The sequence below is a fragment of the Phocoena phocoena genome, chromosome 6, assembly GCF_963924675.1.
Source record: "Phocoena phocoena chromosome 6, mPhoPho1.1, whole genome shotgun sequence".
Classification (NCBI taxonomy): domain Eukaryota; kingdom Metazoa; phylum Chordata; class Mammalia; order Artiodactyla; family Phocoenidae; genus Phocoena; species Phocoena phocoena.
The window spans coordinates 34391527-34417542 of NC_089224.1; the positions used below are offsets into that span (position 1 = coordinate 34391527).

General features: G+C 57.2%; 1 protein-coding gene across 1 annotated transcript in view; it reads left to right on the top strand.

Moving 5' to 3' along the window:
• Nucleotides 1-7207: 7207 nt before the first annotated feature.
• CNTFR (ciliary neurotrophic factor receptor) overlaps nucleotides 7208-26016 on the top strand; it is a 38361-nt gene continuing 19552 nt past the window's right edge. Inside the window, exons 1-2 of the mRNA XM_065879180.1 lie at nucleotides 7208-7378; nucleotides 15064-15173. The gene's annotated coding sequence lies outside the window, so the exon portion shown is untranslated. The remainder of the gene's footprint in view (nucleotides 7379-15063; nucleotides 15174-26016) is intronic.

A 26016-nucleotide genomic window follows, 5' to 3' on the forward strand; every position in this document is an offset into this window, starting at 1 on the left:
AGTTTCCCTGTCCTCCCCTGTCCCTCTCTCCCCAACACCTCTGGATCCTCTAACCCCCTCCCTGACCATCTGCTTCTCTTTCCAGACAGCCCGGAGCCTGGGATCACCTGGGGTGAGGGGCCTTGGGAGAGCCGACCCCGGACTGAGTGTCCAGGGGTCCTGTTCTCTGTGTATAGGGCAATACGGGGGTGCCTCCAGGGGCCATGGGAGCAGATGAAGAAGATGAATCTGAGTGCCCACCCTCTGTCCCCCAAAGCCCTGTACCATCTCTTCAGCCCCATGGCCCTGCCCCGATCAGGCTGGAGGTCTCTCTCCCACGGGTCACTGCAAACACCTCCTCCCCAGCTGTCCCACCTCTAGCCTTAGCCCTTCTCACCACCCTCTACCGGCAGACTCAACTTTCTCGCTAGAAGGCAAATCTGGTTCTGTTCCTCACCTACTTTATGCCTTTCCAGACCTGTGTGACCTTGGCACCAAAGGCACTTCAGGATGTGGTCTCTGAGCCACTCAGGATGCCTCATCCTTCTGCCTTCTAGGTTTCTGCTTAAACCCTTACTGGATACCAAACCCTGTTTCCTATCCCTCGAGGCTGTGACCCATTCAGATAGGCTCCCTCTCCTGTATCCTGGGACTCTACCCCCCCCAGGTTCTGTTTGCATCATTCATTCATTCACTCATTCAACATTTATTTAGACTTATTTCACATGGTAGGAGTGCCTGTTCTGTGCCAGGCCCAGCTCTAGGTGCCTGGAGGTGGAGGCCACAGGCCTGCCCTCATGGAGCTCACAGGTGCCACGCAAGTAACTAGGTAGGTGAACATCACACTAACTGCTCTAAGGAAAAAGTATGGCACTCTGGGGGAGGGCAGAGGGGCTTAGTCTAGGCTCCTCTTAGGTGACATTTAGGCTGTCATCTCTTCCCTGAGGGGCCTATGGAGTCAGACACGGCACTGTCACATGGACAAACTAAATACTTACCTATTGTTTTTAGTATCCATCTTACATGACTAGAATGTGAGTCTCATGAGGGCAGGAGATTTTTAAACTTTTTTTTTTTTAGGCAAAAAGTAAACAGTAAAGCACACAAATCTTAAGGGCACAATTTAAATTTTGACATATGTATGTACACTCTTGGAAACCTCCCACTCCCCCAACAAAGGTAACTGCAATTCCAGCTTCTATCACCATAAATGAGTTTTGCCTGTTCTTCAGCTTTATATAAATGAAATCATTCAATGCATACTCTTTTGTGTTTGGTTCTCTTTTTTTTTTTCCTTGCTCAACATTCGGCTGGGAGCTTTATCCATTTTTGTTGTGTGTAGCTATAGCTGGTCCTTTTCCATTGCTGTATCTATATCACAATCTATTCATTCATTTGGTTGTTTCCGGTTTGAGGTTATAATGAATAAAGCTACTAAGAACACTCTTGGTGAACATACACAATAATTTCTTTTGGGTATATATCTAGGAGAGGAATTGCTGGGTCATAGGCTATACATATGTTTAGCTTAGTAGATCCTGCCCAACAGTGTTCCAAAGTGGTTGTAACGACTTATACACCCACCAGCAGTGTGTGGAGTTTTAGTTGCTCCACATCCTTGAGAGGGAAGGGATTTTTGTCTGTTCGGTTCATTACTATATACCATCTCTTAGATCAATGCCTGGCGTATGCTAAGTGCTCAATACATATTTATTGACTGCCTTATGAATGGAGGAGCCATCAGCATTCCTGGGGTCCTGTTCTGGCTCTGGCACTAACTTGCTGTATGACTCTGGGAAGGTGACTCCCCCCTCTGAGCTGTTTGCCTGTCTGTAGCATAAGGGGAAGGACCCTGGGGGCTTTGCCTTCCAGCACCAGCTGGGTGCTGTGAAAGCTGGACACCTGTTCATTCATTCACTCCACTTGTACTGACGAACATCCTTTTATATACCAGGGTGGTGAAGGTGTGATCTGTGACGTGCCACGGACAACCTCTTTCGAGTCAGTCAGCCAGGACCAGGGGTCACTGCCCATCTTATCCCCAGCTCATCCTCCTGGAGACCGCTCCTCCTCTCTCTGTCCAGCCCTGACCCCAGGGGGAGGGGCTCTGGACTGAGCCTGCAGATGGAAAATGTGATTAATAATCAAAAAAAACATCCAAGAGGAAGAGACCAGGAAAACAACTTGGGGAAGGCTCCTCGCCCAGGGGAGGGGGGCCATGTCCTGGGCTTTGGGACAGCTCCGGCTGCCCTCCCGCCGCCCTTTCTGGGAAGCTGCCACAGGAGTGGTTGATTTTAGCCAAAAGTGAAAAAAAGCCACCCTAATTATTTATGAAAAAGATGCCCCCCCAATGTAAATTATACTTCCCCTGGGAGCTGCCCCCTACTCTGTTACTCGCCTCTTAGTGGTACCCCTGCTTGGTCAGGCTGGGGGGCCCTGGAGACACTGGGCTGGGGGCAGAGGAGGAATTTCAACATGAAATGTTTTGTTCATTAACAGAGAACATAGGGGGAAATTCCCTTTCTGCCTGGGCCTGGGAAGCCCAGGCAGATAAAAGCTATTGTGAAAAATTGAGTCTGGGCTGCAGAGTCGGGTGAGGGTTATGCTGGGGTGGGGGTGGGGGGTCACAGACAGTCTCTCCCCTTCTCTTAGACTCCTGACTTTCAGGAGCTTCCTGAGCCTTAATGTTTCCTCCTTTCAGGGATTTCATTCCCAATGTCTCAGGTTGCCCTCAAACTTCCTTCTTAGCATAACAGGAGGAACTGGGGTTAGACTGGAGTTAGAACTTCCAACTAAGGAGGAAGGAAGGATATCAAAGAGAGGGAGGGGGGCCTTGGACCTATCCAGATAATTTAGAATTCTGATAGAATATGTTGGGATCGGTAGGCAACAAATCTGAGGGGGCCTGGAGCAGGAGTGAAAGCATCTCTATCTCTCAGTGGCTTTAGAGAACCCCAGGGAGGAAGAGGAGATGGCTCCAGAGAACTCCTGGAGTATTCAGCAATTCCAGGCTGAATACTTAGGCACCAACATTATGGCTTCAGCTCTCACCCATTCTCTACCTTTAGGGGATCTTTGCCCTTTTCTGGTGCCAGAGATTAGAGGGTTCGGGGCACACTCAGGTGGCGATACAGATGACAGGATTCCAGAAGGGGGTCTGCAGGGAGTGTTGTAAGTGGGGCCTAGATGCTGTCCCAGGATGTGTATGAGTCGTCTCTGGGGGGCTGAGCTGGACCCTGAGTGTGTTGGGGGGGTGTGCTCTGGGTCCCCCTCCCTGGCTCAGCCTGGGGCTGTGTCGGATCAGGTTTCTCGGCGCCTGGAGCCTCTGCGAGGCCGAGCTGTTCCCGGGCCCCAGCCAAGCAGCCCCGGGCGCTGGCACTGCATGAGGAAGCAGGAGGGGGGTGAGGGGGAGCGAGGAGGGGGGCTGTGAGGACGTTTACGTAACTGCCTCCTGGAGCCCGCCCGGACCCGCCAAACCCGTGTGGGACTCCGTGTGATTGAGAGCGTGTGTGACTCTGCGTGTGTGCCTGTGTGACACGTGGTGTGATTGAGTACATGATTGTGTGGGTGACTGTGTCTATGTGTGGTATGGTGTATAAGTGCGTGATTCGGGGAGTCCCGCCCTTCTGAGACCTCTAACCCCCAGCCCCAAGCAGGGGTCCCTGACTCCCAGTGTGCCATAGTGAGGTTCAATATACAAGTTTGACTCTTTGAGGCCAGGTGTGTGACTTTACATAATGTGTGTCCGGCATTTTTTAAAAATTTATTTTATTTTTGGCTGCGTTGGGTCTTTGTTGCTGCCTGTGGGCTTTGCTCTAGTTGTGGCGAGCGGGGGCTACTCTTCATCGCAGTGCACGGGCTTCTCACTGCGGTGGCTTCTCTTGTTGCGGAGCACAGGCTCTAGGTGCGCGGGCTTCAGTAGTTGTGGCACGCAGGTGCAGTAGTTGTGGCTCGCGGATTCTAGAGCGCAGGCTCAGTAGTTGTGGCACGCTGGCTTAGTTGCTCCGCGGCACGTGGGATCTTCCCGGACCAGGGCTTGAATCTGTGTCTCCTGCCTGCGTTCGCAGGTGGATTCTTAACCACTGCGCCACGAGGGAAGCCTATGCCTGGCATTTGTAGGTAAGATAGAGTCTCTGTGTGAGTGTTTGTGATGCTGGGTAGCCAGGTATGTGCCTCACGGTGGACCTTTTTGATGGCATAGCAGGTTAGAAATAAACACCATTTCCCGAAGGAGTACTGGAAAAGGTAGGTGGGGTGGGGGCTCTCTTTCCTTGAGGACAGCAGGAATGGGGGAGGGTCCTTGCTACCCAAAGACTTGGGATGGCACAGTTATCTTCTGGGGAAGGGGGATGGGAGGTGGTTCAAGTTAAGGTCACTTGCCAGGGTGGAGCCAAAAGTCTTTCATGGTGGGTGTAAAATTCCAGGGAGTTTTACAAAGTCAAGGTTCCAGGGAACCTCTCCCCTCCCCAATTTCCCAAGGCCTTCCAGAATTATCAAATCTGGGATAACCATCACTTGCAGGACACTAGGGCTCTGAACTGGGGGCGTTATTTCCCACTGCCCCTCATAGGAGAGGCAGATGGTGAAGATGGGGTAAGGCTGGGAGAGGGTGTCAGCGAATTGGGGTTTGGCTTAAGGATAGCGGTGCCATGAGACAGAGGGGGGCTGGTTCAGAGCTGGGGATACTGGGGATAGGGGCGCCTAATAAAGCTGGAGAGAAGACAGGGCCAGTTCTTGCAAGGCTTTGAAGAGCCGCCAAAAAGGCTTGGCTTTGCCCCAGGGAAATGGGGTCCAGGAGGGTTCAACACGGAAGCTTAGAAAGCTCAGAAGCTCATGTGCAGATAGAGCATTGGAGCCAGCAGGAGCAGAAACCCACGAGTAATCTGTTGCCCCAGTTGAGATGCAAGGAGAATCGCTTTTGGACCAGGCGGTAGCGGCGGGAGGGAGAGGGGGGCCGCACCCCGATTGCTCAGTAGGTGGGCGCTGCCTCTGTTGGAGCCGCAGCTTGAGAGAGAACGCGCGTCTCGCACCGCCCGCCAGGTGTCGCTGCGGCCCTGGGGAAGCGGGCGCGGCCGCCGGGTACTGAGCCGGGAGAAGCTAGAGATCGACCGACGCCGGGATACGGTCCGACGTGCGCCTCTGGTCCTGGCTAATCCTCTGACACACCGATTTATCCGGCTGCCGGACCCCGGTTGCCCCGCATGGACCCTGTCCCAGCACCCGCGGACTTGGGCACTGCCGTCGACAGCCCAGGCGTCCCCAGGTGGAGAGGTGACGTTGGTCCGGGGCGGAACTCCCCACTGCTGTAACCTGGCAGAAAGAGGCTGAGTCCAGGACACGGGGGTATCCGGAGGTCGAGTCACCCCACCCGCAGATCTCGACGCCCGTCGGCGCCTCGAGGGGAGGGGCCCTCCCGCCCCAGAACCCAACCTCTCCCAGGCCTAGTTTCGGCGCCGGGGGAGGGGTAATTCCGCCCCACCCCCCACCCCAACACAGATTCTGTCGCACCGTCTCTATTCCTTCCCGGTGCCCACCACCTCGTCCCCGCCCGCGGCCTGCCTGGGTACTTGGAAGCTCCGGGCCCGGGGAGACCAGATAAAGGACACCTACTGTGGGTGGGGGTGAGCTGGATCTCAGCTGGGCGCCACTATTTCTCTGTGTGTCCCTAAGCCCCAGCCGGCTCTCTCTGAGCCACAGCCCCGACTAACCCCTGCCGGTTGCACTGAGGGGATTCTGCGGCCACGGAAGTGAAAGTGAAAAGCCCGGGCAGTGGCGGGAAGAAGGTTTTTCCTCTGCAGTGGGAGTCCCTGAGGCATTTGTTGGGAAAGGGCCCGGGCGCTCTGGGCAGCCTACTAGGGAAGGGTGTGAGGAAGCAGCGAGATACTTCCTTCCCCGCTCCCCGCCCCCAGGCCTTGCGCAGCTCCTGGGAGGGGCTAGGAGCAGGGATTATGGGTCAAAGGTCAGGTGAAAAATCCGTGGGGTGGGAATGGGGGCGGGTCACTCGTTCTCCGCCGCTGGCATTCACCCTTTCTGTTGCGCTCTTCTGTGGCCTCAGAAGGAGTCAGGTTGTCTAACCTTAATCCCCCATGTAATAGCCAGACCGGAGGCGCGGGGGCCAGTGCAGTGAGCACACCCGCCCCTCAGAGGCCCAGGCTGCGAAGGGAAACTCGAGGGGTGAACCTCCAGCGCCAAACTCTGGCACTCGCGCTCCGGCACTGCAGGTCCAGACATAAAGGGCGCACCCTCCCTAAGACCCGCATCCCATTGGCGGTCACTCCTCAGGCCGTGTGTCCAGGGTTGGGGGGTGGGGTGAAAAAGGAGAGGGTAGTTGTGGCGTGTCACCGGAGACTTGGTGGGAAGCAAGGGCCTAGGTTCCCAGCCTGGTCCATGCTGGGTCATGCGAGCAAATAGCCTCCTCCCTTCAGCGCGAGGGGTGTAAGTGTCTGTGCCTGGGCGGGGTGTGAGGTGGGGTCGTTGTTGGGGGGCGATAGGAAGAGGGGAGGCGCGGAGACCTATGGCCTACCCTGACCAAAGTGGGGCCTGGGGGCCCTGGCTCGCGCTCTTCTCACGGAGATGCCGGCCAGAGGACCCCGAGAGTTGGCCCGGGGTGTGCCAGGGTGTCGGTGCGAGGCAGTCAGGGCCTGAACGTGTGGAGGTGTGCGCAGCGGAGACCTGGCCAAGGCTGAGTGAGCGAGTGAGTGTGAATGAGCGACCCGGGGGGACTGGGTGCGCGCCCAGCGGCCCTGGGGGATCCAGCGGAGTGGGTGTGGGTGTGTGTGCGTGCGCGTTTTTGAGACCCGCGGTCGGGGCTGCACATGAAGCGCGGGGACTACAGCAGTCTGGAAGGCGTTTCCGAGAGAGGGCGAATGCGAGGGGACCAAGTGTGCCAGTGCGGGCGAGTGTGCCCGCGGTGGGGAGGGTGCGTGCCAGCACGAGGCGAATGGGAGCGGGGGCTCACAGGCCTACGCAGGATGAGTGTGCCCGCGCCAGCGGGCCGCGCGTGCCAGGCGCGGGAGCGTGCCAAGGCGGGGGCACGCGGGGGCCGTGGCCGGGAGGGGGTCGTGGCGCGCGGCCGCCGAGGCGCGGGGAGACCAGGCGGGAGGGGGAGGGGAGCGAGGGCGCGCGCGGCCGAGCGGGCGCCCGCGGTCACATGGGCGAGGGAAGGAGGGAGGGAGCGCGCGAGGGAGGGAGGAGGATGGGGGGGTTAAAGCCGCCGAGCGCCGGGGAGCCGGTGCAGAGCGGGCGGCGGCGGCGGCAGCGGACGCGGCGGCTCCAGCCGGCGCGGCGCGGGGCTCGGCGGCAGGATCTGGCAGCGGTGCTAGCTCCGCGCTCCCTGCGTCGCTCCCTGCCGGGAGCGGTCGAAGGTCGAGGCGCGGAGCCCCGGCGGCTCGAGGGCGCGGTGAGTACCCAGCGCGGACCGCGCGCGGCCGGACCCTCAAACCCTCCGGCTGACCTACAGACCCGCGGCCCTCGTGCGCGCGGGAAGAGGGAGGGGACGTGCATGGGCCCGAGACCGGGGGGGAGGGGACAGGAAAGTTCACGGGAAACTTTGCCCGTAAACTCGGGGGCGGGGGCGCAGGAGAAGCTGCCCCCCACGTCCGGGCGCGCCGGGGGTTGGGCGTGGTGGGAGGGGGGGCGGACAATCGGCTGGCGGGAGGTGGCAGGGGCCAACTGCCCTAGCCTCCCTGTTCTCCCTCACCGCTCAGCACCGCGCACAGGGTCTGGGAAAATTCCGGAGCTGGGGGGTCGCAGTGACCCCAGCGCGCCCAGAGGCGGCTTCTTTCTCCAGCAGAAATCTGGACTTCAAAGCGCCCAGGGGTGTGAATGGACGGTTGCGCGTCTGCCAGTGTATGTATGTCCGTGTGAATCCGCGTGTGTGTGTGTGTGTCAGCGTGAGCCCGCCTGTGGTTTTCTTGTGAGTCCGCCTGGATTATCTCCATTTAGTGGGTCTCCTCCAGTATCTCTTTATAAGTGTTCCTGTGTTGTGTGTCCGTGTAGGTCCGCCTGTGGTGTATCCCCGTCTCTTTGTGAGTCCGCCGGTGTGTGTCTCCCACAGTGCGGCTCTACATGAGCCGGCCTGGGTATCCCTGTATTGCTCGGAGGAGTGTATCTCCCCGTGCGTGGGGGCTGGGCCGCGGGGAGGTCACCAGACGGACAGCTCTCCTCCTCGCCTCCTCTCCTCTCCTCTCCCGAGCCTCTCCTCTAGCGCTCCCTAGACCCCCTCCCCCGCTTCAGTAGCTTCAGGCGGGTAGGACTATTTCACGCCTTGTTGAAAATTCAGGATTTTCTTTCTCTTTCCGTCTAGTCTCTCTCTTTGAGAAGCTTCTGTGTGTGTCTATGTGTCTGGCAGCTTGTGTGCAACACTGGGTGTGTGTCTGCATGCCGCTGTAGGAGTGTGTCTGCAACACTAGTTGTGTTGCCTGTAATACTTGGTATATTTGTGTCTGTGTCACTAGGGCATTCGTGTGGCTGTAATCACTGAAGTGGTGGGAGTATGAAATGCTGGGTGTGTTTGTGCATCTGTAACTGCTGTTTGTCCAGGGGGTCTGAAACACTGAGTGCCTTTTTGTGTGTCTAACTCTGGGTGTGATGGTGTACCAATGCATGTATGGGGGTGGTGGGACTTGAACAATTGGATATTCCTACGGCTGTAGGGCTAGCCGGGGCTTGGCGGGTGGAGGGGGCTGTGTCTCAATAAACTGTGCATCCCTGCTCCACTGCCAAAACCCACACAAATCTTCTGGACTGGTTCTTAGGGCTCCTGGTCAGGATCAGTGACGTGCAGCCAAGGTTCACACTCCATCACAGCTAATACTCCAACTGGGACCCTGAGCCTTATGTGAAAAGTAGGAATTTAAAGTTAACACTCAAGACTTCTAGGGGCTCTGGAATTCATCCTCAGCTTTACTCTGGGACACTTAAACTCATATGGACTCGCACCAAGAATTATACCAGGACAATGGACTTGCACTCAGATTCACACTTACGTTTTTGTCATATCCAGTGATACACTTCAATCCTGTAGTTTACACTCAGACTCACATTGGGACTCTAGGCTCACACTTTAGATTCACATTTCTGTCCTGAGGCTCATAGGCTAACATTGAGACCTAGAGCCCATGCTCAGAACACACTGGAGTCCTAGGGCTCACAGTGGGACTCACACTAAGACCCTGGAGCTTTCTCAGATTCACACATTCTGAGGCTCACACTCAGACTCACATGGAGAACCTGGGGCCCACATTTGAACTCAAGGACCCACGTAGGACACTGGGGTTGATACACTCATGCTCACATCAGTTCACCCTCAGATTCACACTAGGACATGCAAGATTCTCACTTCCATCCTGGGATCACTTAGGGACCCAGACTTATAAAGGGACCCCAGCGCTCACACTCAGACTCACATGGGGAAACGTAGCTCACATTCAGAAAGCCGTGAAGACCAGGGGCTCACATTCAGACGAACACTATCTAATGCCTATACTGACTTGTTTGGGAATCCTGGGGTTCACAGACTCATACTTCCGTCCTGGGGCTTACAGTCACATGCACACTGGGACCTACATTCACAGTCAAACCTATACTTGCATCTTGGAGTTCACACTCAGATTGACATCCCTGTCAATTACATTAAACTTGCTTCCATCTTGGGGCTTGTGCTCAGACCCACACTAGGGACCTAGGGCTCACACTCAGACTCATGCTTGCACCTTGAGGCTTTCATATTCACGTGGGAGCCCTGGGGTTCACACTTAGAATCACACACAGTTACCCTTCCATCTGGGGCTCACATTCAAACCCACATTAGGATTGTGTTCACACTCCCAGTGGAACTTAGAACTCATAGTTAAATACACCCATGCTATGGTGTGTCTCAGGGAAGTTGGGGACAGGAACAAGATCTGTCCTCTCCAAAGGTGGGGAGGGGAGGAGATACATGTTTGGTCACATCTCTTACTTGGGTTGTGGGCTGATGGAGGGGGCGGTGGGAAACACCCAGTTAAATTTTTCTGCCTTTTCTTCCAGAGGAGACTAGGCTCTCACAGCAGGAAGGTTGAGTGGCTTTTTTGGTACAGGGGTGACATGTACCCTTAGAGTTCCCCATGTACATGCACATCCCCCTTAAATAGTTTTGGGTACCCTTCCTGTGATAGAGAGGGTCAGGTATGGGGAAATGAGATTCATGTCCTCCCAAGACATCTCCCCCATCCCAATCATCCTTAGGTTGGGAGAGGTGTGAAGATGACTTGGTGAGGGGTAGACCTCTGGCTCCTTTGACCTTTCCAGGATGGTGAATCTCTGATTCTAAGGGAGATGGTAGCCCCAGATCTGTGGTGAGAAGGTGGCTGGAGGAGGAGACTGGACTGGAACCCACCCGCCTCTCTCTCCTCTGCCCTGGCTGGAAAGGGGTTGGACCAAGTTATGTTATATCTCACAGTGTCTCCTGGAATGCCTGAGTCCTTATCCTGTCTCCAGGGCATGCCCAGAGTTCTCCACTCTGCTTCTTCCCAAAAGAGCAATAGCCCTGGGGAGGGGGCGCAATTGAGTCAGGTTGCAACCAACCTTAGGACTCCACCTGCCTTGGAGACACTGCCGGGGGCTTTATATACCTTCCCACTGTGGAGGCCAGTGGGCGGGGCTGCTGAAGTACGTGAGCACCCCTTGGGAGCCCACGAAGTAGGGACCTGGCCCTCAGGCTCAGATGGCTAGGCTGTTAACTGCTCCTTGTCCCAGAGGGGGACACGTGCTCTCCAGCCCCCCTATGGGGGTGGTGCGCTCCAAGGCAAAGCACCCTGCTCTGCCCCCCCTCATGGCGAGCTGAAGTGTAAATGAATCGGAAACAGATGGAGCGTATTTTCTTTGAAATGCAGATGGTTGGGGGGGGGAACCCTGTGTGCCTGGTTGGGAGGGGGGGCATCCCAGAGAACAAGGAGGCTGAGAAGAGAGAGCTGACCCCTCCTCCAGACCCGCTGTGGGGTTGGGGGGAGTGGTGGAGACCTCAGCTGTGTAAACTCCCGTGGCCCAGGGTGACCACACCCACCCCGGCTCCTGGCTTCCTGTGGGGAGGGGCTGGGGAGCCTAGTGGTCCCTGTGAGCTGAGAGCCCTGAGGTCGTCACCCCCTTTTACCTCTGCAGAGGGCAAAGAGAATCCCCAAAGCGTAGAGCATGCTGGGTTTGGGGTCACCAGAGCCAAGGAGTGGGAGGAAGAGCTGGGGCAGATGTGGGGAAGAGTTAGACCCTGCTGCTGCGGGGAACCAGCTCCCAGAAGCTGGGGCTGGAGCTACAGTGGAAGGAACTGAAGTTAGACTATGGTGGTGACTTCTGGGCAGTCCAAGGGCCCGTCCTGGGGTTTAGGAATGGACTGAAGCATCCTCAGTCCTGAAAGAAGTCAGCATGCCCCACCATACGTTACCTGTACTTCCTCTTCACAATACTCACCAAGGCTGCATAGTGATTGCCTGTGAACTCTGGGACCTAGGGACTGGGGTCTGCTTTGCTTACCACCCGCCCACCCTGCCCCTGGCACAGACCAGGTACACAGTGGGAGGGCACTGCTGAGTAAATAATACATCTTCTTCTCTCCTGCCAGACTGACTGTTGTTGGTGGGCAGGACCATGTCCCTAACTCCTGGCACAGGACCTGGCAGGGATTAGGTACTCAAGAAATGTTGAGGAATGAACATTGAGTGGGACAGACCATGGGGAGAGGGGACTCTCTGGGGTTTGTGGCTTGAGACCCAACAGCCTCTGTTGTATAACCCTGTTTGGCTCAAAGGACCCCTGAGTGATTTGCAGCTAGACTAAAGGAAGGACTTCCCTGTCTTCAGGGAAGGAGTGCAAAGGATAGGCAGCTTCTTCCTTGAAAAGGTCTGGACTAGGTGAGACTGGGGCAGGGCAATGACCCTGCTTCTGTGGCAGAGGTCAGAGGTCACCTCTGTCCTCTCCCCAGCTTCAGGATTTTTCAGAAGATGGGAAAGTCCTTTTCTCCCCACGTGGTTGTGAGCACATCACGTCCCTTGCTCTCTCTAGGTCTGGGTTTCTTGGACTATAGCTAAGGCAGTGGACCCCATGTCTGAGCCTTTGAGGCTGGGTTCCGAGTTTGTTTAGCTGCTGTGGGCACCACGGACTGTCTGTATTGGTTATTAATGTCTGTCTGAGAACACAGGGTTCGGATCCTAAAAATACCCTGTCCAGCCAGAGCCAGGGAGTTGCTGGTGTGGGTCAGTGTAGCAGTGGCTGCATCTTGATGGGATAGGCACAGAGGCACTAGAGACTGGGAGAGTGTGGGGAAACTGAGGCAGCATGGGCGAGAGTTGCACAGGAGACAGAGCCTTTGTTTTATATGGAACAAAGGTTTGTAAAATAGTGGTGCCACTTAGTCAAATTATGGCAACATTTAGGGTAAACTGTTACCCTGCACTGCAGAGAATTTCTTTCTCAGAGAGCCTGGAGATACATCTGATATCAGACATAAAAATCGAGTAGTCAATAGTACTCTAATAGTCATTTCAAGTCCAGCTTCAAGATGTTCCAAAATAGTGTGTGGCAAAGAACAAAATCTTCCCCAAGTAGCCTTTTCTGAGCCACTGCCTCCATCCCTACCTCCTAGAGCTCTTCCTTGCAGCCCAAGACCCAATGAGGTTCTTCCACACCCTGTTCTATAGGTCCCCACCTCACTTCTGACCCCCATGCCTCTGTGTAGCCCCTCTCCCCCAGGAGAAAGGAACTGCACAGTGGGCCCCAAAAGGTAAGAAGAGCCCCAGCCTCTGAGGGCAGATGTCACGTGACCCTGGCCCGTGAGCTGACCTTTCCGGGCCCCTCCGTGAAATCGCGAGATGAGGGGCTGGGCCCTGGCCCAGGCCCTGAGAGAAGGCGGTTTTGGCACACATCCAGGTCCTTGACGTCAATGACTCTCCAAATAATGGAATCAATATTGGGGGGTGGGGGCCAGCGTGAACCAGGCCCCAGCGATTAGAAACAGATCAGCACAAACCCGCAGCTGATTCTGATAGAGCTGCCTTGGAGAGCTAGGGTGGGAGGCCTGGAAGGAGGTGGACCTGGGGGGGCTCAGGAATGGAGGCGGAGCCATGGCGTGTCCAAAGCGTGAGCGTACACAAGTGGGCAGAGACTTTGGGGCTGCCTGGGTTGGAATGATGGGGTGGGAAAAGGGGGGCTGTCCTGGTCCCTTCCTCCTTTGAGCCTGTGGGGTTCCAAGGCTGGGGAAGCTTTGTGAATGGAGACTTCTTTCAGCCAGTGAGTGATGAAGAGTGGGCAAGGGGAGTCCAGAGTTCGTTTCTCTCTGTGTCCTCAGACCTGGGCCTCTAGGCCACATTAGGGGTTACAGGTTATACCCAGGGAAGGGGGAGAGTTCTGAGTGAGACCTAAGGGAAATGACCTTTTGCTTGGGAGCATTGGGCATTAATCCAAGATAGAGAAATGGGTATTCTCCCTCAGGTTGGGAGTCTGGTCTCCTTCCCTAGCCCATGTCCTCTCAGCCCTGTAGAAGACAGCAGGTGAGGATGGAGGGGGCCATGGGGTCCACAGGGGGCTGGCCTGGTGGCAGCTGACAAAAAACAGGAAGAAGGGCTGGGGGAGTGGCTGTAATTACGGGGCATTTATTATTAATCAGATGAAATTGCTGGAAGCAGCTGGTGTAATGTGTGTAGTGATACAGACTCTGCATGCCCCCAACACAGGCACACTCGAATGCACACTTACACACGTACCACACACTGCCTGAGTCTTCTTTGTTTTCACAGTTTTCTTCTTGTGAAGGTGGGATGGTTCCATATGTGTCTGTATGTCTGTGTCTATCCTTCTGTGTTTTCTTCATGTCGGCCTGTATCCTCCTCTCCCTCTATTGTCTCCTTTTCCCACTGTCTCTATCATTCCTTGGTCCCGTGTGTCTGTCTCTGTCTTCCTCTCTTTGGGCCTACCTATCTCTTGGTGTGTCTGTATCTGTTACCACCCGCCAGCCTGTCTCTAACACCTTGTTTTCGTTTCTGGCCATCTCTCCCTGTTTGGTGGTACCTCTGCCTCTCTGGGCAGGGTTGGATGACATGGAGTCCCTTTCTCATGGGTATGTGTTTAGGCACTTGATCATGCCTTTGGCAGACACATCTGGGACCTGTTTTGGCGGGGAGAGGAGCAGTTGAACCCTGAGAGTCTTCCGGGGTCTTGTAGAAGTCGAGGGCTCTGTTAAGTAAGTGGAGTCCTAGAAGCAACAGTGACTTTCAGAACAGCCAGCTTTCTTACCAACTACCAGTCATGTGACTTTGGGCAAGGTGCTTTTGTTCTCTGAGCCTCAGTTTTCTCATCTGCAAAAACTGTGTGTTAAGTCCTCAGCATGGTATCTGGCTCATCAAGGACCCTGAGCAAGTGTTAGCTGTTCCTATTATTATTGGGAAAGGCACTGTGCTGGTGGGAGAGAGATCTGCAGAGGCAAACTGGTATAGCAGAAGGGCTTTGGAGCTAGATTTGCACTCATATCTATGCTCTGGAACGGATCAGCTGTGTGGTCTTGGGCAAGTTAACCCCCCCGAATCTCAGTTTTTTCAGCTGTCAAATGGGAATAATAGTAGAACCTACCTCACGGAGAAGTCATGAAGATTAAATGAGATCATGCATATAAAGTGCCTAACAGTTCCTGACACATAACAGATGCTCAATAAATCGTAGTGGTGTTGAGGAGAAAACAGTATGATGGTGGGTGTTTATGCCCTGCTGGGGGCCATGGGTCTCTGTATGAGTATGCATGGGAGAATGTGTGTGACATGGAGGTGCTTGTGTCTGTGAACTGGTTGTGTGGGGATTTTGGATTGTCTTTGGGTGTGTATCTATGTGTGGTGTCAGGCCACTGGCTTCTGGCCTACTTTTGTCCCTGTGGTTCAGAACCTAAGGTCTGCAAAGGGTGCTGTAGGGAGTCTGGACCACTCCCAACTTTTTCTCTAGATTCTAGACACTTACCTGCTGCCTGCCTCAGTCTCTCCTTCTCACAGTGGGGTTGTGAGTGTGAAATGAGCTCTGAGTTGGACTAAGGTCTCCTCTGTAGCCTCTGATTTGTGCCCTTTGCCCTTCTAGAATCCAGCCTTGTCACATCATCCCCCCCCTTGGTTTTGGAAGTCTCAGGAAGAGTTTGGTCTGGAGGAGGAGGACGTTGATGTGCTCGGTGTGCTGCCAGCGGTGAAGAGGTATGTGCTGGGGACCCAGGGGAGGCAGGTCAGTTTCAGGGCATCTGGCAGGTGCACTGGGGCTGTAGGTCTGGGGATGTGAGTGAAGGAGGGCCTGAGATCTCTTCCTGCTCTCCCCTCCTCCTTCCTCCTGAGGCTTTTCATGACAGGCCAGTAAAGGGGAAGAGACTTACCCACAGTCACACAGGCAAGGGCAAAGCCAGGTCAGAAAATTGGGTTCTGCACTGAGGGAGCTGAACCTGGATGTGGGAGTATGTTTCGTCTCATTGTCAGGCTCCCTCTCTGCCCCCAAAGCATCTCTCTGGCTTGACAACAGGGAGCAGCTGGGCTTGGAGGAGACAGGATAGAGGGTCAGAAAGTCCAGAATCTTCTGAGGCCAGCCTCGGAGGCTGGGCCTGACTCTCCCCGCCTTTCATTCCGGCCAGGCAGGGCCCCCGGATTGGCAGCCCCCAGGGTGGGGGTGTCCATGGGATCGAGACGCGCTGGAGCGGAACGGAAGGGCCTATTGTCCGAAACCCGCCAGAGGCCCACAAAGGCCGGCCAGGCTTTTCATCTCAGCTCCCAAACAGACTGGCCATTTTCCTGGTCTGGGAGTTGGGGGGGGTGGGTTGCTGACCCTTCAGAACTAGGAATGGGGTGTTGTTGAGGGTGCGGGGAGGTATCCAGGCTGACAACATGGCCATAAAAGGGACAAAATGGAGCTGGGGTTCTGAAGAGGAGGAAGGGAGGTTCCAGAAGGCTGGAGAGAGTTAAGCTTCTGTCTCACTGTTCCCAGAAGACCTAGGGACTTGGAGTGGGGTATCTGACAGAAGTTCAGATTTACCCAGTAATGGGGAGCACACCTGGAAGGAGTGTGATGGCCGGTTGGGAAAGTGAGCTGCTCAGCTGTGAGGGCCATAATCTTCCCTCCGACTGGGGACATCTTAGGGAGTTGGAACTGGGACCAGAGAAGAGAAGGCTAGTGGTCAGGCAAGAGAATGGGCTCCCTGCAGCAGGAGGGACTGAGGCCAGACAGCAGGAAGGACTTTCTGCCAATGAACAGTAGCTCAGATGCCCTGACCCTGTCCCTGGGGATCCCAGAGGATCACAGAGAGCAGGGGAGCTGGAGAATACCCCTGGGGGCTAGGGCTGAGGCAGCTTCTGTGGGGGCAGACGAGGAGGCCGAGAGGGAGGACTTGGCAGTTCCGTCCACCCTCCTGCAGCAGCACCTCCAGCACCACTTTAAAGACAGCATTTTAATTTAACAAAGTGGATGAAAAACTGTTTTTGGAAATAAAAGATATCTGCTGTCTCCCAGGCTAGCGCTCAGCCCTTGCAGAGAACCTGTCTCTGGGTTTCTTCTTGCTGTAGGTGACTCCTTTCCTCTCTCTCTGTCTGTCTCTTTTGTTAGTTTGTTTGTTTCTACTCTTCAGCCCCCCAGCTTCCCCTCGGCCTCACCATCACCCCCCCACACCCTCCCCCCACCCCCCGGCCCCATTCAGCCTCCGTGGGAGTGTCATCCTCAGCCTCTTATTTCCCTGTCTCAGTATCTCTTTCTGTCTCTCCGCTCCCAGTCTCTCTCTTCCGGGGCTTGTCTCTCTCTCCTGATTCATCTCTGTCTCCCAGCCTGTCTCAATCTCTGTCTCCCTTCCCCCCCTCCTTTCTCCCCCAACCCCTGCTCTAAATGGGTCTATTTAAAACACCCGACGCTGCCAAGTCAGAAAAGCGTCTCCTGATAAAGCGCATTAGGCGGAGGGAGGGAGGAGGAGGGAGGAGGGAAGAGGGAGCGGCGGGCAGATGGATTGATCCAAGCCGGTAACCCCATTAATCAGGCATTGTGGATCCCCCTCCCTCCCCCAGCTTCAGCCCCTTCAGAGCTAAAAGCCGCTTAAATATTTATCACCCCTCCCCCATGGGGGCGAGGGGAGGGGTGTGTAGCCCTCCGTGTGAGTGTCCCCAGCCGCCTGGTCTCCCCCCACGTGCGTGTACACATGTGTGCATGTGCTTGTGCGTGCACACCTGACAGGCCCAGGGCCCAACTGTCATCTTGCCCTCCCACCACTTGAGTGACCTGCTCCCCTGAGCAGCCTCTGGGGACCTTGGGGTTCTGGCCTGGCTCCTGCCCCTCCTGAAGAGTTGGGCATGCAGAGTAGAGACCCTGGGCTCCGTTGGGGGTCCTCATGCCCCCCAAAGTGCAGGACTGGGAGGCATTGCACTGTCATTCTCAGGAGGCAGGAAGGGGAGCTTCGGTTCAATGTCCAGATTCCCCCAAATTCCCAGTGCAAGAAGTCACCTGGGGAGTAGAGTTGGGGACTCCACGTTTCTGGAGTGCACGAAGGTCCCTCGCAAGGCTGGTGGAGGTTCCCCCTTTGTCCTCACAGGGCAGAAATACGACCTGGGGGTGGGATGGGGGCTTCCCATTACCCTCAGACATGCGGGAGGGCAACCTGGGCCTGGAGGGGGTCCCCATCACCCCCAGAGAATAGAAAGGTGGCCGCTCTCTGGGGGTGATGTGGGTTGGAGCCCCCATGGCAGCAGAGGTCAGCCTTGAGTGAGACGGGCAGGGGTTTGTCCCAGTTGGCCCGCGACAACTTGGCCCTGGGCGGAGGAAGGGAGGCCGCGGCCGGCCCTGGGTGTGAGGAGGGGCCCCGGCCCGGAGCCGGGAGGGTCCCTTCCCCCTCCCCTCCCCCTGCATCGAGTGCCACATCTCCTCCTGACTCAGACAATTAGATTCAAAGGATGACCTCACTGCCTGCCGTCCCTCACTCGCTCCCTCCGCTAGCTCGGCTCGCTCGCTTGCCGCGCGCTCCTTCCTCCCCTCCTCCCGGCCCGCTCGCCGCCTCGCCCGCCCGCCGGGACTCTCGGGGGTGGGGGTAGGCGTGGGGGGGGGGACACGCCTGCTCCCCGGGCCGCCCGGGCCCCAGCCCCGAACCCCAGGGGCCCGATGACCGCGGGCAGCCGGGCGCACCCGCGGAGCGCCGGAGGCACCGACTGGGCGCCTGCACGGGGACCCAGGTCAGTGGCCGCGCAGCCGCAGGGCCGGAGAACTTGTCACCCCCGCTCCCGCGGCAGAGACGCCCCCGCCCGCGCCGCCCGCCAGCCCGCCTCGCCGCTTCCCGCTCCTTTCTCGGCCCCCGCCCCCCGCGGCTGCTCGGCCCTCCCTCTGCCAAGCTGTCTCTCTTCTCTTCTCTTTCTCCCCCCCAGCCCCCCTCCTCTGCAGCCGGTGGGAGGGGCTGGGACTTCCTGAGGTCCCAGGGATGGGGCCGGGGCCCAGTGGCTGCAACTGGACCAGACCTCTGAGCGAGGAGGGGGCTCTGGCTGTGTGCGTTGGCCTGGGGGAGGGAACCAGCACCTGGGTGGGAAGGGGTCTACTGAGAGAGAGGCCCAGGGTGTGGGGGACATTTAGACAGAGGGCATGAGCTCCTGATAGCTTTCTTTTCTCCCATCCTGTGGGCCTCTCGCCTGGCTTCATTTGTCCCCACCTCCTAGCTAACTTCAGTCCCCACGGCCTGGCTTCATTTGGCCCCCACAGCCTATGTTCTTTTGGGCCCTGTCGCCTAGTTTCCGCAGACCTTGCTGCCTGATTTCTTTTGTCCCCACGGCCTGCTTTTCCTAAGTCCCCATCACCTGGCTTTATGGGGTCGCCCTGCCTGGTTTCCTTAGGTTTTGCTGCCCGGTGTTTGCTCCCCCGCCTGGCTTCCATGGAGCCCTCTCAGACTCACTTTAGGATGGGGCATCAGGGCTCAAGCTACACCTGGAGTGGCAAGTGGTGAGGGTGTCAACAGCATTGCCAGTTGTTCTCCAGTTGGGGCCCTGCCAGCACAGCCTGGATTCCTTTCTGCCTGGACAGCGACACAGCGTCCTCTCTTGTGATGGGAGGTGGGGCTACAGGGTCCAAGGACACTTTAGGATTCTTGTCCTCAGTGGTTTGTCAGAGGAGCACTGGCTTGGCCAGTGCTGTCCCCATCTCTCTTTGGGGTCTGACAGTGATGACAGGGGCTTTGGCAGGGGCTGGGGGTTGAGGTCGAGGCCTCATCTCCTTCCCCTTGCCTCCCTTCCTGCAGCCAGGCCTGACATTCAGGTGCCCTATAGACAGTTGTAGGCACAGAGAGGTTTTGAAGAGGCCTGGGGTCACTCAGCAGGTGGCTAGGCTGAGAGCTGCTGCTTCTCCTCATCCTGGAGAAGAGGGGGTGAGGAGGTGAGGCAGGAGGGCCCTGGGGGCAGGCTGGCTCCTGCTGCCACCAGTGCCACCATCTCCTCACCTGGGGGCTCCCTCACCCCTCTGCTCTGGCCAGGATCTCCCCTCATTCCCAAATACTGGCAAAAGCAGGGTTAGGAGAGGAAGGAGCCGAGTAGGGAATAGTCTGTTTCCTCGATTTTCAGGAACTTTCCCTTCCTGCTTCAGGCCACCCTGAGCTTTATCCTGTCTTCCCCCAGGCACAGGCCAGGCAACCCGAGGTCCCAGCATGGAGTGTGTATCTATTTCCCACTGCCGAGTGTAGGGGTGTGAGGGCTGAGGGTGCCGGCGGGTGGGGGTGGGGGTGGGGCTCTGCGTTTCTGGAGGTGCTCTGTTATCTGTGTGGAAGGGTGAGTGTTCTGAGTGTGTGCTGGTATCCATATGTGAGACCAGGACTGTTTTGATTGAGTGCGTGTGAGGGAGTCTGTTGTGTGTGACTGTGACTGTGATTCGTGTGTGCGCGCATACCAGCGTGTGCGAGGCTGTGGCAGCGGGTGTCCACGTGGGAGGCCGTGATGAGTGGCTGTGATGGGAGACTCCAAGTGCCTGTGTCAGCGAGAGGCTGCCTGGGTGTGTCTGTGAAGCTCTGGCTGTGTGTGGTGGAGGTGGGGGACTTCGGGAGGCTCTGCCCGTGGTAGTGAGAGCCCGAGGGTGCGTCCCATCTTGGGGTGAAGTGAGCACTGGGTGTCACGCACCCCTGAATCGCGGGTGTGTGTGTGAGCACGTGTGCGTGCATACTCACGCCTGTGTTTACCCATCAGGAACAGATTGCTCTGGCTTCCCTACTGTGCGGAGGGGAGGACGGGGGAGGAAGGATGGCTTGCTTTTGCCCAGCAGACCAGAAGCTTCCTCAGAAGTAGTGTGTGCAGTGTGCGTGCGTGTTGGGGGCGGGGGGCAGGGAGAGCAGCGCACGTGAAGACAGTTGACGTTTCTGTTCCCCTGCTCACCTCTGGCTCTGTCGGAAAGACCATCTTCAGTTCTTTTCGTTACACATCAATGCTTCACATGCACTGCCCACCCCCACCCCCCCTTTGTGTGCATGTGTGTGTGTTCGTGTGTGCACGCGTGCGCATGTACACACAAGCTTGCAAAGCATCAATCTCTGTGTATGTATTCGAGGGTGTGTCTGCACTGTAGCAGTGATGGGGCCAGGGGTGGGGTGTAATGGGAGATGCTGAGGCAAATAGGTCTTTGTCCCAGCCCCCAAGTCTGGAAAGCTATTCTGTCCATCCTTCTGTCTCCATGGAGGGCTCAGCGGCCTCCTTCCTGCCCCGGCCTCGTCTGCTGCGAGCCCACTGCCCTGTTGGCGGAGGGCGGTCTCAGTCAGCCCTGTTGCTCTGCCCATCCCCCGCCTTCCATGGAGTTCTTCCAGCCGTCTAACCTTGTGCTGCAGCATCTGTCCCTCCAAGAAGGCAGCCCCCAAGCCCCCACTCCCCCTAGACTTAACCCAACTGGTGTGTGGCCTTTTCTGGATAGAGGGATCCTCCTGATTCTTCTAGAAGCCAGAAGGGACCCTGGACTGGGGTCAGGGGATGAGGGATTTGGCGCTTGTACCTCAGGTGCTGTGAAGCTATCCAGAGCCCATGTGCCCAAAGGGAGGATATGAACTTATCTGCCCCTTCCTGCTTCCCATTTGAGAGTCAGGGGGCTGGATCAGATGACTTTTGAGGGAGAAGGCCCAGACCTTTTGCACCGAGAGGGCTGCTTAAGTCCAGGCCTGCATATGTGAGCATATACAAGCCGGTGCCCAGGTCACCAGGCAGCATGCAGGGCCCCGAGTGGGGCTCCACATGTGCGCACGGCTGGTGGGATTCAGACTCCCATCTCCCCAGGACACCTCCCAGCTGCCCAGCCAGGCCCGTCATATGGGAGGCCCGCAACACGCCCGCACACACGTGCAGCAGGGCACGCACGTGCTGATCTCAGGGTCCCCACGGTGCAAGAGGCTGGGGGGTGGGGGGTTTGAGCGCTCAGAGTCCGGGCTGCTGCCAAAATCCATCGGAATCTTGTCCCCCCCCCCAGGCCCCCATCTCCGGCTGTGGAGGTCACAACAGCAGGTGCGGATACCCCCCCCAACTCACTCACATTGGGCCGCCTCCTTTTCCACAGCCTCAGCCAGAGGCTGGAGCTGGGGGACCGCTCCCCCTGCCTCCCTCCTGGCCCCCCTCCTGCTGGTGCTCAGCTTCTCCTGCCCCCTTCTGTGGGAGAGGGGGGCATATGTTTGGGTGGGGTCCTTTCCTCTGAGCATGGGGGCTTGCTCCCGGAGCAGGTGGGGATGGGTAGCCCAGGAGGAGATACGGCTTGAGTCCTAAACCCAGGCATGGCTTCTGTGCCACTTAGGGTGGGGGCACTGAGAGCTGAGAGGAGGGCCAGGTCTGGATTCAGAGAGAAAGGAGGAAGAGACAGGGGGAGACACCGTGGGGAGTAGGAGGCTGCCCCATGGCCAGCCGGCCCCAGCCCAGGAGCTGGCCCCTGACCCAGGCCCGCCCCCTCCCCCATGGGGGGCCTGCTGGGCCAGCTGCCAGGGGCCAGGCCTCCATCCTTGGCCTCCGCCCCACCCCCAGCCTCTGGACCGCTCAGGCCTCTGCCCCCCCCACCGCCCACGCTGTCCAGGCTGCCTAGGCCTGGTGGGATCTGGGGGCCTCCTGGCCTCAGCCCCTCCTCCCCATCCTGGAGCTTCCCGCCCGCCCAGACTGTCTCTCCCAGCCGCCCCCTCAGCCAGCACTGTTCCTCCCTGTCCACCATGTCCTTGTCCCTGTCTCTGCCCCTGCCCTGTCTCTCATTTTCCCTCTCTGTCTCCAAGTGTAGGTGTCTGTCTTCCCCCACCCTAATTCCTCTGCAGGTCTGAGGCCCCTAGAGTTTCCTAGGCCTTTGAATCAGCGGGTCGTCCTGCCCTGGGTTCTTCCCTCATTCCCAGGATGTATCTTCTAGGGCTGTGGTAGGGAGAGAAGTAAGGGGATGAGGCCCCAACACAGAGTGCCTTTCCCCTTACCCTGGGGGATCCTGGAGTCTGGGGTTGCCAAGGGAGACTGGAAGCTATGGAGATGTCACCTTGGCCCCTGCTGTGGGCCAGATGCCCTCCCTCAGAGGGATGCTTCTGACCTCACCCCAGCCCCAGGCCGAGGGGGGTGGGGTCCAGGCCAGTGACCTTCATTGGATCTCAGTTTCTCGGAGGTACCACGTGGGGCCTCCCCGTTCGTTCATTGTCCAGGCCAGATTGAACCTACCTGACCCTCCACACACCCACACCAACCAGCACCCTGAAGCCCGAAGCTCAGAACACGCTATTGCATGTTGACACACACACAGTCAGAGCTGGGCCCCAGGCAGTGGTGCCCAGAACCCCCAGTCCCATCCTGGATGTGGCAGGGGTTCCCCAGGGTTGGGCTGAATAACTTAATGCAGGGGTGAATAGAGGCTTTCCCGGACTCACACTTCCCTTTCTTAGGTTTTGCCTTCAGCTGGGCAGGGGCTGAGGGTTGAGGTGCAGGGCACCTGAGCTCCTGCTGGGGCTGGCAAAAGGGGTCTTGGGCCCTGGATCCTAAGCCAGAAACTGAGTAGTTGAGGTCCTTGATCTGGAACACATCACTGTGTCAGTGTCCCTGCTGGCGACTGTCAGCCTCCGTGGTGTCAGCATTACTGAGGGCTGGTGTTACTCTGTGTGACTGTCCATCTTACTGAGTCTGCCAACGTCCCTGTGTCACTGTGGATGTCACTGTCATTGTTAGCCTATGTGACTGTCAGTCTCATTGCATCTTTGATTCTGAGGTTACTGTCGTTGTGACTGTGTCAGTGTCAACAGGTGTCATTGCCTTGTTTGTTGATGTCATTGTGTGTGGCTGTCACTCACTGCATCATTGTCACTGTGGCAACTGTCAGTATCCCTGTGTGTCATTGTCAACTGTGCAACTGTGTCATTTTCACTGGGTGTTGTTGTCAGTGTGTAATGTCTTTGTGTCATGGTGGAACAGTGACAGTAAGTTGGGGGCCCAGGGTTGTCTCTTGATGTGTCAACCTGTGTGTGTGTGTGTATGTGTGTGGCAACACTGTGGGGTTCTGTGTCAGGAGAGGTGCTGGGCTTCTGTTTACAAGGGATTTGGGCTGCTGGGCACTTGCTAGTGGGGTGCCCTCTGTTCCCTCCTCATTTCTGGGGCTGGGGCTGGCGGCCAGGCTGGGCCTCTGGAAGGGTCTGCAGGGAGCCTGGGCCAGTTTGCATAGCCCTCATCTGGGGCTTTATGGGATTTAGGCTCCAGATCTATCCCAGAGCCATGGGGTGTGGACTTGGAAAGTTCCTGGGAAAGATGCTCTTTGCCCTGGGATGGGTGACCTGAGGTGAGCTAGGGTAGGGCAGAGGTGTAGCTTGGATGCCTTTGGCCTCAGCTTCCCTACCTGGGAATGGGTCCAGCGGGGACTTGGAGGGAAGAGGGAAGTGAAATTGGCCTGGGGCCCCCTGGACCTGCAGGTGGGGTGGGATGGGGGTTTTGGCCACCCTTATGCCCTGGGGGCTGGGCTCCTGGGTTCATAGGCAGAAGCCCTCCCGCCCCCAGGAAGCCCTGCTCTTGTCTCAGATCAGCCAGCACTGCTGCATTGATGGCATCCTCTCCTCACACTGCAGGAGGTGGGTGGGCTTGGAGAGATGCTCTTGGCGGGCACAGAGACCCTGTTGGGGTCTCTGTCACTCTCTCTGGGTCTGTCTCTCCCTCTGTCCTTGAATCTCTGCCCATCTCCTATGCTCCCTCTCTTCCTGTGCCTCTTCTTCCATTTCTCCCTGTCTTGTTCTTTTCTTGTCCCTCAGGGTCTCCGCTCACTGCTTTCCCTCTCTCCTTGCCTCTCTGTTCCCCCCTCCCTGGGTCTCTCCCTTTTCTGGGTGTCCCCAACCGTGCAGCATCTGTCGTGGTACCCATCCCCCCTCTCTGCAGCGCTTGCTCTCAGCAGCGCCCGTCTCCCATGGCTGCAGCCCCGTTGGCCCAGGGCCCGGCCCTTACAGTAACTCATCGGGCTGATGGAGGCGACTTTGATGAAGAAGCCTCCCCTCCCCCTGTGAGGACCCGGGTGTGTGTGTGTGTGTGTGTGTTTGCTTGTATGCCTTACACTCATGCCAGGCCATCTCCTCACCCACATGGCCCTCCCAACTGGGACCAGGAAGGAGCAGGGAGCAGAGGACCACCCTGTCCCTCTACTCCCATTCTGTGATCTAACCTCTGTCCACTCTGCCTGGTTCCTCTCCCATGTGGTGGGCAGTGGGCTGGCTCTGAGGAGACGGCATGGGTGGACGGCAGAGAGGGTCGGGGAGGGTCTGAGGGCGCCCTGCAGGGGTTGAGCTGGGGAACCACGTAGGCCTCCAGCCTCCTATCTCCCTTTCTCCAGCCCCAGCTCTGAGTTTGGCACTGGTTCATCCTGGGTTCGTTTGCTCTGAGTTTAGCACTGGTTCATCCTGGGTTCGTTTGCTCTGAGTTTAGCACTGGTTCATCCTGGGTTTGGTTGCTCTGAGTTTAGCACTGGTTCATCCTGGGTTCGTTTGCTCTGAGTTTGGCACTGGTTCATCCTGGGTTTGGTTGCTCTGAGTTTAGCACTGGTTTATCCTGGGTTTGTTTGCTCTGAGTTTGGCACTGGTTCATCCTGGGTTCGTTTGCTCTGAGTTTAGCACTGGTTCATCCTGGGTTCCTTTCTTCGCCCCACCACTTGCTGACTGTGACTTTGGCCATTGTCTTACCCTCCTAGGCCTGAGGAGTAGCTAAAGATGGGGGAGTGGCAGAGGGTCAGGAGCTAGGCCAGGTGGTAGCAAAGGCCTCAGGGGTCACAGATGTGGGAGGGGTAGCCGAGGCCAGTTGGGGCCTAGAGAGATGAGCTGTGCCAGGGAGGGGCAGCCGGAGCTCCTGCGGCTGTAGCTGGAGGAGAACCAGGTGCAGAGGGGAGGGCTCGCCTGGTGAGGGGCGAGTGTAGCAGTGGGTAGGCAGGAGCCCTTCCCATAAAGGAGGCCCTGGAAGTCAGATTCTCTCCGGCTCCCCAACCTGCCGCTCCAGGCTGACGGCCACACTCGTCTCCCCTGCTGTAGCTCTGTCTGCAGTGTCTCTGGCTGTTTCTCTGGCAGTGTGTCCGACTGTGTGTCTGCATGCCCCTGACAGTGTTTTGAGTGGTATGGATACTTCCTGACTGAGCATCTGACTGTGTCTCTGGCTCTCTCAGTGGCAGTTTTCCTGGGTGTATGCCTGTTTGTGTCTATCAGTTCCTCTGGTATTTCTCTGCCTGTGTGTCAGGCAGTTTCTCTGGCATGGTTTCTGACAGTGTCTCTGGCTCTCCGGCTCTGTTGCTGATGGTTTCTCTGCCTGTGCTGCTTCCTCTTTCTCTGATATGTCTGCCTGCGTCTGGCCGAGTCTTTCACAGGGTTTCTTGCGGGCCCTTTGGTTGTGTGTTGGCCGTGTTTCTGGCTGGTTATCTGGTTTGTCTACCTGTTTCTCTGGCTTTGTCTGATCGTGCCCGACACAGTCTCCCCAGTCTGTGTGTGGGCTCTTTTCCTGGGGCTCTGTCTCTTGTTTTGGGCAGTGTCTCTGGCTAGTGTCTTTGCTGTGTGTCTGGCTGTACCTCTGGTAGTGGCCGTGGTTGAGTGTCTGGCAGTGTCCCTCTCTG